The 13166-nt window shown below is 40.4% G+C and overlaps 1 pseudogene; it reads right to left on the bottom strand.

Annotated features, from left to right (window-relative positions):
- Positions 1-714: 714 nt before the first annotated feature.
- Positions 715-6555, bottom strand: LOC143859043 (flotillin-like protein 4; annotated as a pseudogene).
- Positions 6556-13166: the final 6611 nt, after the last annotated feature.

Raw genomic sequence — 13166 nt, 5'->3', positions numbered from 1 at the left:
AAGTCTCTTTTATTTGAATTTCTGATTGGCTCATATTGACTAACAAGAATTTGTTATCCTAACAGTAGAGTGCAAAATTCCAGAAAAGTTTGGATATGAGCTAAACCGTCAACAAAAAAAAAATTCTAGAAAAGTTTTTCTTTCGAACAAAAAACAATCCCTAGACCCAAACATGCCTTTAGGTTACTTTATTTACACCTATTTTCCATGAAATGATTTTTCAAAAATTGAGAAAATTGCAAACCTACTATAGGCCCTAGAATTGTTTTCCATGCAATATTATTTTCCATGGAAACTTTATGCCATAAATTTCCCAATCCTCCCCCCCCCCCCCCCCCCCTCCCCTCCCTAAATCCAAACACCCCCTTAAAAAATTTCAAACTCTATAGTATGCCTATGTTAAAAAGACATATTTCTTGTGGCTAAGATCCATCCAACTGGGCTGATTGACACAATTTTCTTCGATACTTAATAAGCGTAAAAAGAGTAGCATTGATAAAAATACATAATTAATTAAAAACAAAATTAGCATCACACAAAATAAAATAAAATACGATAATTACACCCATTTTCGACACACATGAGATGGACCGCACCCAATATTACACGGAAAGAAAAAGAAAAAAGAAACAAAATAACAAAAAAACAAAAAACAACATAATCAACTACGGAGGGAGAAAATCGAACCACTCCAACTCCAAACGGTCACCCCACTTCTAGCCAACCCATCCGCCTCCCCATTAGCACTCACCTATTTATAATTTCATTTTAATTAGCTGATGAATTTTTGAGCGTCCCCATCCATGCCGGAGGAAGCATCCATGTCTGCTCGTTCAATGTCTTAAATAATGGCGGTAACATCTTATACACGCCTGCCACCTCATTCATACCACCACCCGCAATCTCACCATCATTGCCATTTGTCCAAACACTAATCTTTGGTTGTAATCCTTGTACAGCCCCAGCATTAATCTTCGCGATCTCTTGAAATAATCCCCAATTGATCATCAAGTAATCCCTCAAACTGGCGTAATTTCTGTCCAAGGCCTTTAGCAATGTGCTAACATAGACGCCTGGTGCCTGCGCGAGTGCCACTAGTCCCTCTGCCTCCTTTTGCTTGGCGTAAAGCTCCCCTAAAGCCGCTTGTTGACGAGCGAAGAGGGCTGCCTCTGCGGCCACTCACCGGCCGTCGGCCTCTTTCTCCTTCTCATAGAGCACTGCCTCAGCAGCCTTTTGTTTCTTATAGAGCTCCCAATTTGCCTCTTGCACCTGTTATTTTTTGTTTTGAAAAAAACCAAAAGATTAAGGGGGTATTTTGATACAAGCAAAAAGGGGGGCCTATAATGAAATAAAGTTTTTTAAAGCAAATAATATTTACAAGAAGAATGCTAAACTGAAGGGTGTGCTTACAAAAACCCAACTACAAGGGCGCCTCCATTGGACCATCTCACCAAACTGCATTTATTATTCATTTAATTTTATATTTTTTGGCCATTATAAATTCACTTTCATAGATGGTCCAATGGGGGCACCCTTGCAGGTGGTTTTTGCAAAGGGCACCCTTCAGTTTATCATTCCTCTATTGACAAATATAACATTAAGGCCTATTTTGAGGCCATTATCTATACTATCTACTTATACTTCTATACTTCACATAAATCAAAACTCATACCTTTTAGAGAGAAATTATATGGTGTTGGGCCTTACAACAATAAAGCCCTTGTACGGTGGAGGTACCACCCTTGATATTTAATCCAAAGTAAGCTGCTGATATTTGCACTACGGAGTTTTAACAATTGCGTGCATAAACTCAGCTTCTCTTTTGAGAGCTTTTTTGTTTTTGGTTTTGGAAACTGTATTAAATTTTTATTGCTGTTTAAAATATAAAATACAAGCTGGGTTTGTGTAATTATCAGAACATGGTAGTGCCAACATCAGTAGCCTTCAAAAATTCCTAGGTATCTTAGTTATTCTTAAAAAGCTTTGGGAAAAAAAGGAATAAAAAGGTAAGAGGGGTGGTTGGGTAGAAAACGGGGTGGAAATATCATTTCCCTAATGCCCCTGTCACACAAAAGATAACTTGAACTAGGGCTGCAACTCGGGTCGGGCAGGTCGGGTTTTGAAGAACCCAACCCTACCCGAGAAATATCTCTCGGGTCGGGTCGGGTTTTTTTCCGGAAAACCCACGATTCCCAAACCCGGCCCTACCCATGATAAATCTCGGGTCTGGTTTTTTTACGTTGACGCAATTTTTTAAGGAAAACTCTTCTTTGGCAAGGCAACTCAACTCATAAGAAGTAGAAAAACTCAAGCATGGCAAACTAATAACTAGTCCAAAGAGAATAAATTGATGCATTACCAAGTGAAAATGATTATACTTATATGAGATAAACAACAAACTATTTAGTGCATTAACTATTTAGTTGAAACTTGAAGCCCTAGAGCTAAAGGGGGGAAACGAACAGAAGATGGAAAGAGTCCCTGTGATTGCGTGCGTGCGTGAGTTTTACTTTTAAGTTTTCACTTTTAAAATAACAAAGTTTTAGAAGAAAAAAAACATACTATAACTTAAGTAACTCAGGTCGGGTCGGGTCGGATCGGGCCCCTTCAAACCCGGCTCGACCCGAGATTCATGCGGGCTTTTGGATCGTAGACCCGGCTCGACTCGAGAACCGAGAAACATGAACCCAACCCAAGCTAATTTCGGGTCGGGTCAATGCGGGTCGGGTTTTACCCCACCCAAGTTGCAGCCCTAACTTGAACCTACCCTATTCTACTTTTAGTGAGAGGGACATTCAATTTATGATGATAACCCTCTAAATTAACCACAATCATATTATTTCCCTCTAAATATTGGAAAGAAACAACTTTCCAAGAAAATACATTTCATCAGAAATGTTTTCCTCGCAATCCTTATAGAGCCTAATTTTATTCTTAAGCAAGGCCTAGGTTGGGAACAAGGGAAAACAAAAGGGGTTGGAATATCATTTTTCAATGATAAGATAACAAAATCATACATACCCTGGTCTCATACTCAACACTAGCCTTACTAAGTAACTCAGCCTTCAGCTTCTCTGTCCGAGTTAAAGCATTCCTCCTCTCCACCTCCCTCTGCAACTCAGCCTCTCTAATCGCCACCGCCTTTGCCACTTCAACCTCCGCCATCTGTGTCTGTTGGGACCACGAAGCCTTCTTAGTCGCCAACTCAGCATTTGCCTTTGCCACATCAGCATCCCTCTCGTTCTAAAAAATCTTCACCTCGGCCTTCACCTTAATCTCCTCCTTCTTCCCCTCCCCTTGCCTTTTCGTCGAGAAAATCTTTGTCTCCGCATCGATCTTCGCCGCATTTTGCGTGGTCTGCCCCTCCCTTAGCTTAGACCCAATCTCCCCTTTCATCCTAGCCTCAGCCACATCCACCTTGGCTTGGTTCGCAGCTTCCATCTGGGTCTTTTGCCCCAAGTACGAAAAGTACTCATGGCCTTGAACATCCACAAGTTGCTTGACATTCGTGTTATAAATCAACAACCCAAATTGGTTCAATTCAAGTTGAACCTTCTCAAACACTTCTTGTTTAAAATCTTTGGTGCCTCTGAAGATTTCCTCCATTGTCATGGATGCGGCTAGGACGCGGGTCTCTCCTTCGATTACGCCTTGAACGAGCTCTTTGACGTGGTGGGATAGCTTGTCGTGGGACGACATGAGTTTGGCGTATTTGAGAAGGCTATCGAAGTCGTCTCCTCGTGGGCCGATGGTAAAGACGGCGGGGAGGAGGAAGGGGAGCTTCTCGGCGCTCATCGCTTGGACATTGAATGTGTAGTTTACGGGGGAGGAGATATAGAATACGGTGTAGGATTGGCCAGGGAGGATCCATGCTTTCTTGGCTAGTTTGATATCCTTAATTTTGTAGCCAGTGATTACTAAGTACTCAAGGCAACTTTGTACCACCACACCATGGTTAGAAAATGTGTGTGTGTGTGTGTGTGTGAGAGAGAGAGAGAGAGAGAGAGAGAGAGATGTGAAGAACGAGAAGAGGTGAGGGGATTATAAAGGAGGGAAGAAGGGGGTTTCGTTCTCTTCGTAGAATGAGAGAGTAGAATGTTTATGTAGAGGTTGCTGTTGTGTGGTGGGCAAATTGAATGGGAAATGATTTTTTTTTTAATATACCTAGTTTACAATCTTTTAAAGGCTCTGTCGCTTTCAAAAGCCATTTCAAAACAAAAAATGAAATGATATGAGCATGACCAGGTTTTGATATTTGCACTAACTCATCTCGTCTTTCATTATTTAAAGAGCTGTCAAAGGTGATTAAAGTTCCCAAAAATCTTTCACAAAGCCAATTAAAAAAGAAAAGACAAGCTGGGTTTGTGCAGTTATTAAAAAATGGTCGTGATATCCTTTCCCAACAAAAAAAAAGGGCGGCCAGTGCACTAGACTACCGCCATTGCGGGGTCTGGGGAGGGCTAGATGTACGCACCAACGGTTTGGATCATCCTATGATGCGGGCCATACTGTACTTTTAATAAAGTGAGGAGTGCCCTCATCAAAAGACAGTAGTGCTGATAACCTTTCCCAAAAAAAAATGCATCTACCTAAAGCACATACTGTATTTTTTTTTAAAATCACTGGTGCCCAACTTGTTAAATCTAAACCGTTCATTTGTTGGGCCCCAACTTAAATAGACCTTGCCCATAAAATCATCCCTATAGGATGATCCTAACCATCTGATATGTGAACCACTATTGATTGAAGAGTTGGGATCATCCTATGAAGATTGTTTTTGGCGAAAGGCCTATTTAAATTGGGGCCTAACAAATGAACGGTTTGGATCTTTGAAAAGGTGGTGCCAATGAATTTGTTGATAAGTACGTGTTATATACGACCGTACATAGATGCAAGTATTTTCTTTTTTAAAAAAAGAAAATAAAATAAAAATAGAGTTGGAATTACCTTCTTCAAAGATCTAAACCATTCAGTCGCTACGGCCTAACATAAATAGTTAGGTCCACTGAACATTGTCTATGTTTGTGCATAGGGGCATATACTTTTCTAAAATGTATTGGGCCACACCTTGTTAGGAGATCCAATTCATTCATGTGTTGGCCCCAATGTGAATAGGGTGTGCCCCAAAAATAATCTTCGATGATCTAATGAACTACACCGCATCGAAATCTCCACTGATAGGAAGGTTAACACATGAATTGTATTTACTCGTGTCTTATTCTAGTGAACTCATGTTTTATTCTAGTGAACACATGATTGGAATGTATGTACTTGGCAATTTATTGGATGCCCGTGCCTTTCGAAAGAAACAAAGCATTAGACACTTCAACAGGAACTTTTGCCTCCTCATGACGCATTCAGCCAGACAAGTATATTAAAAACTCCCAAACACATACGATAATTGTGATGCAATCTAACACATGGATCACCAAACTTTCATGCGGACTTAACACCCTTGTCGATGTAGCTTACGAAGCTTTGTTCTTGCTAATCAAAACCTTGGGCCTTTCAAAATAAACAAGGCATCAGGTACATCAATTGAAACTTTTGCCTCTTCATGAGGCATTCAGCCAGACAAGGATATCAAAAACTCCCATACACATACGATAACTGTGATGCAATCTAACACATGGATCACCTAACTCTTCATGCGGACTTAACACCCTTGTCGATGTAGTTTACGAAGCTTTGATCTTGTTAATGAAAACCAAGAATGTGGTTGGTTGCTCCAGTCCATGAGGAACTTGATGAGATTGCAGGCAAAATGTTAGCTAGAGAGAGTGCAAGGATACGAAGCCAACTAAGTGTCAAGGTTGTCCAAACAAGCCTCCTAATATCGGCACATGAATCCAACGGAAGCCCAAAACAATAATACAATAACTAATGAAATAAACTAAAATGGAAGTCGAAAATACTAACTGGTAAATAAATATGCCTTAATGGAATTGACAACCAGAACAAACAAGGAAGGCGAATTGATAAGGACAATAACTGAATGAATGGATGACGCACAAGTGTGTGTGTGTGTGTGTGTGTTTTTAGAGATTTTATTACGAGTCAAAAAACCTTGTAATCAAGATGGTCTTACGACCCAGATGGTCAATACAAGGAATTAGTCTTACAGAAATGTAGGGGACGCAGTGAACCATATCTCTCGGTGGGGAAGAAAATCAAAAAGCTCTACGCGCTCTCTTGCAACATCAACCCTAGCTAACATGTCGGCCTCTGAATTTACAGATTTTCTAACATGCTGGAAGGAGATAGAAGAAGCCCCACCCGCTCTTGAATCTTTTCTATCCACTGGGCAATTCTCCAGGGATGAGGGTGACTTCCCTTGAACCATCTGATGGCATTGAAGGAGTCGCCCTTCACAATTGTACGATCCAACAGCTTACTGCCGATTATTCTAATCCCAAATAGAATCTTCTTAACATCCGCTTCATTTGAATCTGCAATCCCAATAGGATCCGAGAATGTCCACCTTGTCACTCCATTATCGTCTCTAAGAAGATCCTCAACTCCTGTTGACCAGGGATTCCCCCATGTTGGACCCATCAAAGTTCAGTTTCAGCCCATTTGGGCCAGGGGTTCACATTCCCCCCAATGGGACAACCACCTGTTCAGTACTAGCACAAATCTCTTTCCACACTTACCCAGGATATAGTTAAAGGGAGAACCTTTGAGAAGATAAATTAGGGGCTTTTAAAGAACTCTTCTGAATACCCAATAATTCCTTTCCTTCCATAAAACCCATAAGGTATCTAGATGCAACTTGTTCCATGGATGCACATATGCATGTGTGAAATACAGATTACATGTAATAGCCAATCAACAAGCTCTGCTTTTAATTTATGTATCAATGTAAAGGAGTAAACCCACGTATAAGGATGCCTTGCAGTTAAACATTTTCTTAGTTTCTAGTTTCCACATGCTGAGCGAGCAAAAATATAAACCCATAATTCCCTTTCTCCTCAATCACAAACGGAAACGTAAAACCACGATCTTCAAACTCTATCATAAAGTAAAACTAAGCAAAATTACCCTTTACTTTAACGTCAAGATAGAAATCCCCAAAGAAAAACAAACTCCAAACCCTAGAGAAGTAAAATCAGAAACTCCAAACCCTAGCCCGATAATTTAAGAATAGAATCACTGGAAAAAAAAAAAGAAGTAAATTTACAGGCATACCTAAATCGGCTCTTGCGAGAATGGAACAGGAGTCCTAGACGAAAATAAAAATGTCGCAAATTAGAAAATAATGAATGAAAAATAGGAAAAGAAAGAAGAAAATGGGAAAGCAAAATCGTCGAACCTGTAAACCCTAGCTTCGGAGAAAAACCCTCAGGATGGAGAGAGACTATAAGAACGGCAGCGATCCTTTGATTTTCGTTGGACGGCTTGGATTTAGAGAGAGAGACTATGGTAATACTAATCTGGGCTTTGAGGTTAGTTACCTTAATGGGCCCATGCTTCTGGATCGTAAAATAGATTGGGCTTCAGCCCATTTCTAGGCCCAAAGTTGCGTGGAAAATTATGAGTGCAACTCGGGCCGGGTTACAACCCTTGTCCAACTTGAGGTAAGAATGTTTCAACCCTAACCCAACTCAACTCAACCCAACCCAACCCAAATCTAGGTTTGAGGAGGGTTAACCCTAACCCAACTTGCCTTTTAAGATCTCAACCCTAACCTAACCTTTTAAACTTGGGTAAGGTTGGGTTCGGGTTGGCACCGTACAAAAAAAGGGAAAAAATACAAAAACCTTTTTGTTTCCTTAGAATGGCAGAACTTTGCAAGAAAAAGAGATATGGGGTCTGGCTTGGGTCAAGTGAACTAGCCTAAGGCCTAAACCTTAACCCAACTCAGAATTAAATCTGGAATATTGTGTCTACCACTTACTCAATGGGGTGCACACTTCTTTCTTGCACGAAGACTTCAGAGGCAGCTAATGTAGCCAATTTGTTCTTTCATGAAGTAGCTCGCTTGGATCGTGACACTAAGTTTCTTAGTCATTTTGGTAGACTCTATGGAGGAGGTTCGATGCATCCCTATAGTGCCATCAGCACTTTCCACCCACAAACTTATGGTCAAATAGAGATTGCAACAAGCCTGAACTATGGGATCTGTCTCTTGCTCAGGCTGAGTTTGGTTACAATAGTACTGTGAATAGGTAGGAAAGTCACATTTTCATATTGCATACTGATAGATGCCAAGACATCCATTAGATTTGGCTAATGAATCGTTGCCCACTGGTGCTAATACAACAAAGGAATGTTTGGTTGATACAATCTAAGGAATTCAGATAGATGCTATGAAGCAACATGAAGACTCTTTAATACCAAGTACTAAAAAGCCACAGGTACATGGTGACATGGTGATGGTCCACCAAACAAAAAACTGAAGGTGTTCAAAGAGGGTGACATGGTGATGGTCCACCTTAAGGAGCGTTTCCTATGGGTACTGATGCAGGCGGCGTTGAGGAAGCGTAATCAAATCTTTAAGATCTGTCCAGATTTGGCTAGATATTAACTGGATCTATGCAAAGATATGTACATTGTGGCTTTATATAGAACAAGAGCAAGAAAGAAACTGAAAATGCTTAAATTTGGAATGTTTTTGGAAAAATCTTACAAATTTGAAATTGATGTGCTGTAATGAGCTGATCTAATGCTGAATTCTCCAACACTCTTACATGATTATTCAAGCAAGTGTCACAGGAAGAATTCTAGAAACTTATAGACATATCTAGAATAACGTAGAAGATTTCGGAATGACCAAAAATGTTCTAAACATCTCTAGAATTATGAAGGGTACTCTAAAATCTTCTAGACCCTCTAGAATTATGTAGATTATTCTAGAACCTTCTAGAACTTGGTAGAAGGGTAGAAGGCTCTAGAAGTGGGAGTGTGTAAATATTCTAGAAGTGTGTTAGACATTTTGTAAAGAATATGCTTGAAATATCTAAGAATAATCAAGAGAAATAAGTATGTAGAAAGGGATCTAGAATGATCCCTCAATGCCTATAAAAGGGGAAGAGCCCCTCATTTGTAAACTACCTCAGAAAGTTGTAAGCTTTCTTCAAGTAATAGAAGCTCTCCTGCTTAACATTGTGTGTGTTCTCTTTGTCTAAGTGTTGCTCTAGTTGGGTAGAAGGCTGACTTGTGCTAAGCATTGGGGTGCTAAGTACAAGTGTCGCACGGTTTTAGCTAACGAAATTGCTAAGCCCGTGACACAGGGGAATGCAAGTGTTTAAATCCTCCAGTGATTGCGAACTGATCTCGATCATTGCGTGTTCTTGTATTCATCAAGGAATGATAGATGAGATCTAGAAAAAGGGTATTACACTAGCCTACAATTCCATTTTCTCAAAGAACATATACAATAATAAAGAAGAGCCGCCAACTCTCTCTCTCTCTCTCTCTCTCTCTCTCTCTCTCTCTCCAAATAAGAGCAACTCTCTAATCTCACAAATCTCAAAATCAGAGTCTAAGTGAAAAATGAGGTGAGATGGGCTTTATGTAGATAGCCCTTACAACTTCTCTCAACCAACATAACTACCAATGGTAAAAAAGACTAAGAATGACATGTTTATAATTAACAAAAGACTAACAAGGAGTAGAGGCATATGGATACCGCTATGCAACTGGAATACCTTTTTCGGGGTATCAATATGGGCAAGGTGCTTCTTTTTCGACTCGGTTGACCAAATCTCTCACCGGAAATGGTTCAGCTAATAGCCAAGCCGATTTGCCCATCGGGTACCTTTGAAAATTGAAGAACAAGAAATATGGACCCTATAAGATACTGAAGAAAATCAATGACAACGCCTGTGTGGTCTACTTCCTGATGACAAGTCAATTTCCTCCAACTTAAACGTTGCTAATCTGTATGAGTACACCTTGCACTTGAGTAATCAGGACTAAACTCGAGGACAAGATTCATTCAAGCATGCACTTGAGTAACTGGATCTAAACTTGAGGATGGGTTTCATTCAAACAGAGAGGACTGATGTAAGATGAGTTTTAATAAGTCCAGAATTCCTACTTATAAGTAAGTTAATCTCATTCTAGTCATAGTTAGAATTCATAATTCTAACTAAGAGTCCTTAGTTATAGTTAGTAGTTGAGTTTGAGCTAGTAATGCAGTTTGTGTTTAAGAATGAAGATAAGTTTGAGTGAAGTTAGGAAAAGGAGAGAAACTCTAAATATTGGGCGTGTCGTGTATGAAACAGATTTTCATTGAATAAGAATTGCTTATTTAGTTTTTCCTCGTGGATTCAAGGTTTTTCTTTCCAAGGGACGGTGATCTTACCTTTTGCTGCTTCCGCTACACCAAATATTGATTATTGAATGATGTACGTCTTGTGGTGATTGGGGCCATTGATATGGTGGGCCACTTATTGCCTTTGGTATAATGTATGACCAAGATTGGTTTCACTTTGCATAGGTATTCAAATTGCATGTATGGAGGTGTACACATCCATGGTACAATTTTGGGGGAAATTTTGTTAAATTCCAAGGAAAAATATGGATGAGTAATAGTACACTGGCGTGAACTACTTTTTCAATGATCCCATACCATTCATAAGTTTATCTCTACAACAGGAATAGGCCGTGCCCCTAAAAAGCTCTCTACTGGGTGAAACTTTGCATTAGTTTTATGCTTGCCATATGCCTTAGTTCAACGCACTAAGGCTTTGGCAGCCACGAATTTTTTTTACCTATTCACGCACTAGAGGGATATCATTGTACATTAAAAATCCATCAATGTGTTAATTAAAGTTATCATTGTACTGGGTGAATGATTTCAGCACTCCATTGTTTTGATAAGATGCACGAAGCAGCTCTTCGGACAGCCCTTTAAATAATGTACGACTATCAAAACATTGCAGTTTTGATATCAAATATAGGAAATTCCTCCAATCCAAATAGGGCATGTTTGGCAACCATGACAAAAAATTTCTAATTTTTTTAATAATAGATTTTATATGGTGTGTCCCGTATTTTTCAAAAGGTACTTTCCGGCCCACTTCATAGGATGATTCAAAATTTTGATTTGTTGAGCCACAATATGAATAGGTTTTGCTCTAAAAATCATTTCTGCAGGATGATCATATCTCTACAATCTATAGACTGCACACTACGGAATGGTTTTTATTTACACTGTGGCCCAATAAATGAACGGTTCGGATCATCTTATGGAGTGGGCCGTATAGTAAGATTTGAAAAAAAAAAAATACGGCTATATATAGACATATGGCTACTGTTACTTTGCATTATTTTATTATTCCACGATATCACCCGAAGAAAAATGATCCCAATCATTAATAGGGGTGCAACTCGGGTCGGGTTGAGGCCAACCTGACCCCGACCTGAGCAACCATTTACTCAACCTGAACATGAATCCAACCAGAGTTCAACCCGACCCAACCTGAGATTTTAAGCTTAGAAAAATAAAAAATTATTAAAAATGTCGGGTTTCACTTGGGTCAGGTTGCTCAAGCCTTCAACCCGAACCCGACCCGAACTCAACCCAGGTAGGGGAAACCTAACCTGGACCCGGCCCGGCCCAGACTCAACCCAACACGACTTTTTTTTTTCCAGGTTGAACCCGACAGGTTCGGGTGGACCCGACCCGAGTTGCACCCCTAATATTCATTTATGGGCCTTAAGGAAGGAGTGATAGTAATATCTGGTAATGAGTTTTTATGTGGTGTAAGCCCATATAGTCCAGTATATTTCAAAAGGTACTGTACAGATTACACCACAGGATGATCCAAACCACCTGATGGACCACAATGCGAATATATAGGATGTGCCCAAAAAAATGATTTCCATAGGATGATCCCTCTGTTCTATGGAGGAACCGGATAATATGGAAACCTGTATAGATCAAAGGGTTGGGATCCTCCTATGGAAATGAGGTTTTTGGAAACAACTTATTTACATTGTGGCCCACCAAATGGACTGATTGGCTCATCTTATGGAGTAATCTGTACGGTACTTTTTCAAAAATACTGGACTGTACTGGCTTACACCATACAAAAGCTGGTAATTGAAATTAGCACCTTTCATTTGGAGGATTTGCTAAGGACCATGGCATTTCACGGATGGCTGTTTGCATGTGAAAGCAGCCACACATGCTCAGATTTTGTCTTATTAATTTAATTCATGCAGGGAAGCCCTAATTGTGTACAATGTAGGCATGAATTAGAAGACTCCGATGTACGGTCCAATTTGAAATGGATCGTGAAGCACTTTTAATAGGGGTGCAACTCGGGTCGGGTTGAGGCCAACCCGAGGAACCCATTTTTCCAACCCGACCCGATTTCCAACCCGGCTGGGTTCAACCCGACCCAACCCGATTTTGAAAACCAGGTCGGGTTAACCCGATTTGATATGGTACCAACAGTTGACCACCTCAACTCAAGCCTGGTTGTTTTGGATTTTGCGAACCAACAGTGAGTCACCAATAATCATTTTTTGACTCACTGTTGGTTCGCAAAATCCTTGTGAAATTTTTGTTTACTTGCTACGTGGTGGTCTATATGGAAGGAGAGGAACTCTAAAGTCTTTGAGGGGAAAGCCATGAATCCTCATTGGATTTACTTTAAGATCATTACCTTGGTTATATCTTGGGTGAGATGCCTCCCATCCTTTCGGTTTGTATCGGCTTTTGATCTTTGGGAAGGTTGGCGAGAGGTGTGCTTTAGTGTTGAGCGCAGAGATCTTATTTTGCATAGGAGGAAGCCCCCTGCTCAAAACATGTATAAGGTTAATTTCGATGGTGCAAGTTCCGGCAATCCGGGTCCGGCAGGAGTGGGAGGGGTTTGTCACAATGATAAGGGGGATGTTATGTGGGCATACTACGGCTCTATTGGTGTGTCTGATTCCTTAGATGCGGAAGTGAGGGCGGCACATTTTGGCATTTTGAATATTGATAGAAGGTTGATGGATCAGAACATTGTTGAGGGAGATTCGTTAAATGTGATTCGTTGGCTGAAAGGTGGGGTGGCTCCTCCGTGGAGATTTCTTTCCATTTTTGATGAGATTGAGGACTTAACTGCGGGGTCCGCTATCGGCTTTAAACATGTTAGAAGATCGGCTAATGATAAGGCGGATGCACTAGCTAAGCGTGGTGTCTCCGGTGGTTCTATTCTGTGGTTCGA

Source organism: Tasmannia lanceolata, unplaced genomic scaffold (genome assembly GCF_043159265.1).
Source record: "Tasmannia lanceolata isolate RefF3 unplaced genomic scaffold, GAP_Taslan_0.1 ptg000029l, whole genome shotgun sequence".
Lineage (NCBI taxonomy): Eukaryota > Viridiplantae > Streptophyta > Magnoliopsida > Canellales > Winteraceae > Tasmannia > Tasmannia lanceolata.
This window is presented reverse-complemented; position numbering and strand designations above follow the sequence as displayed.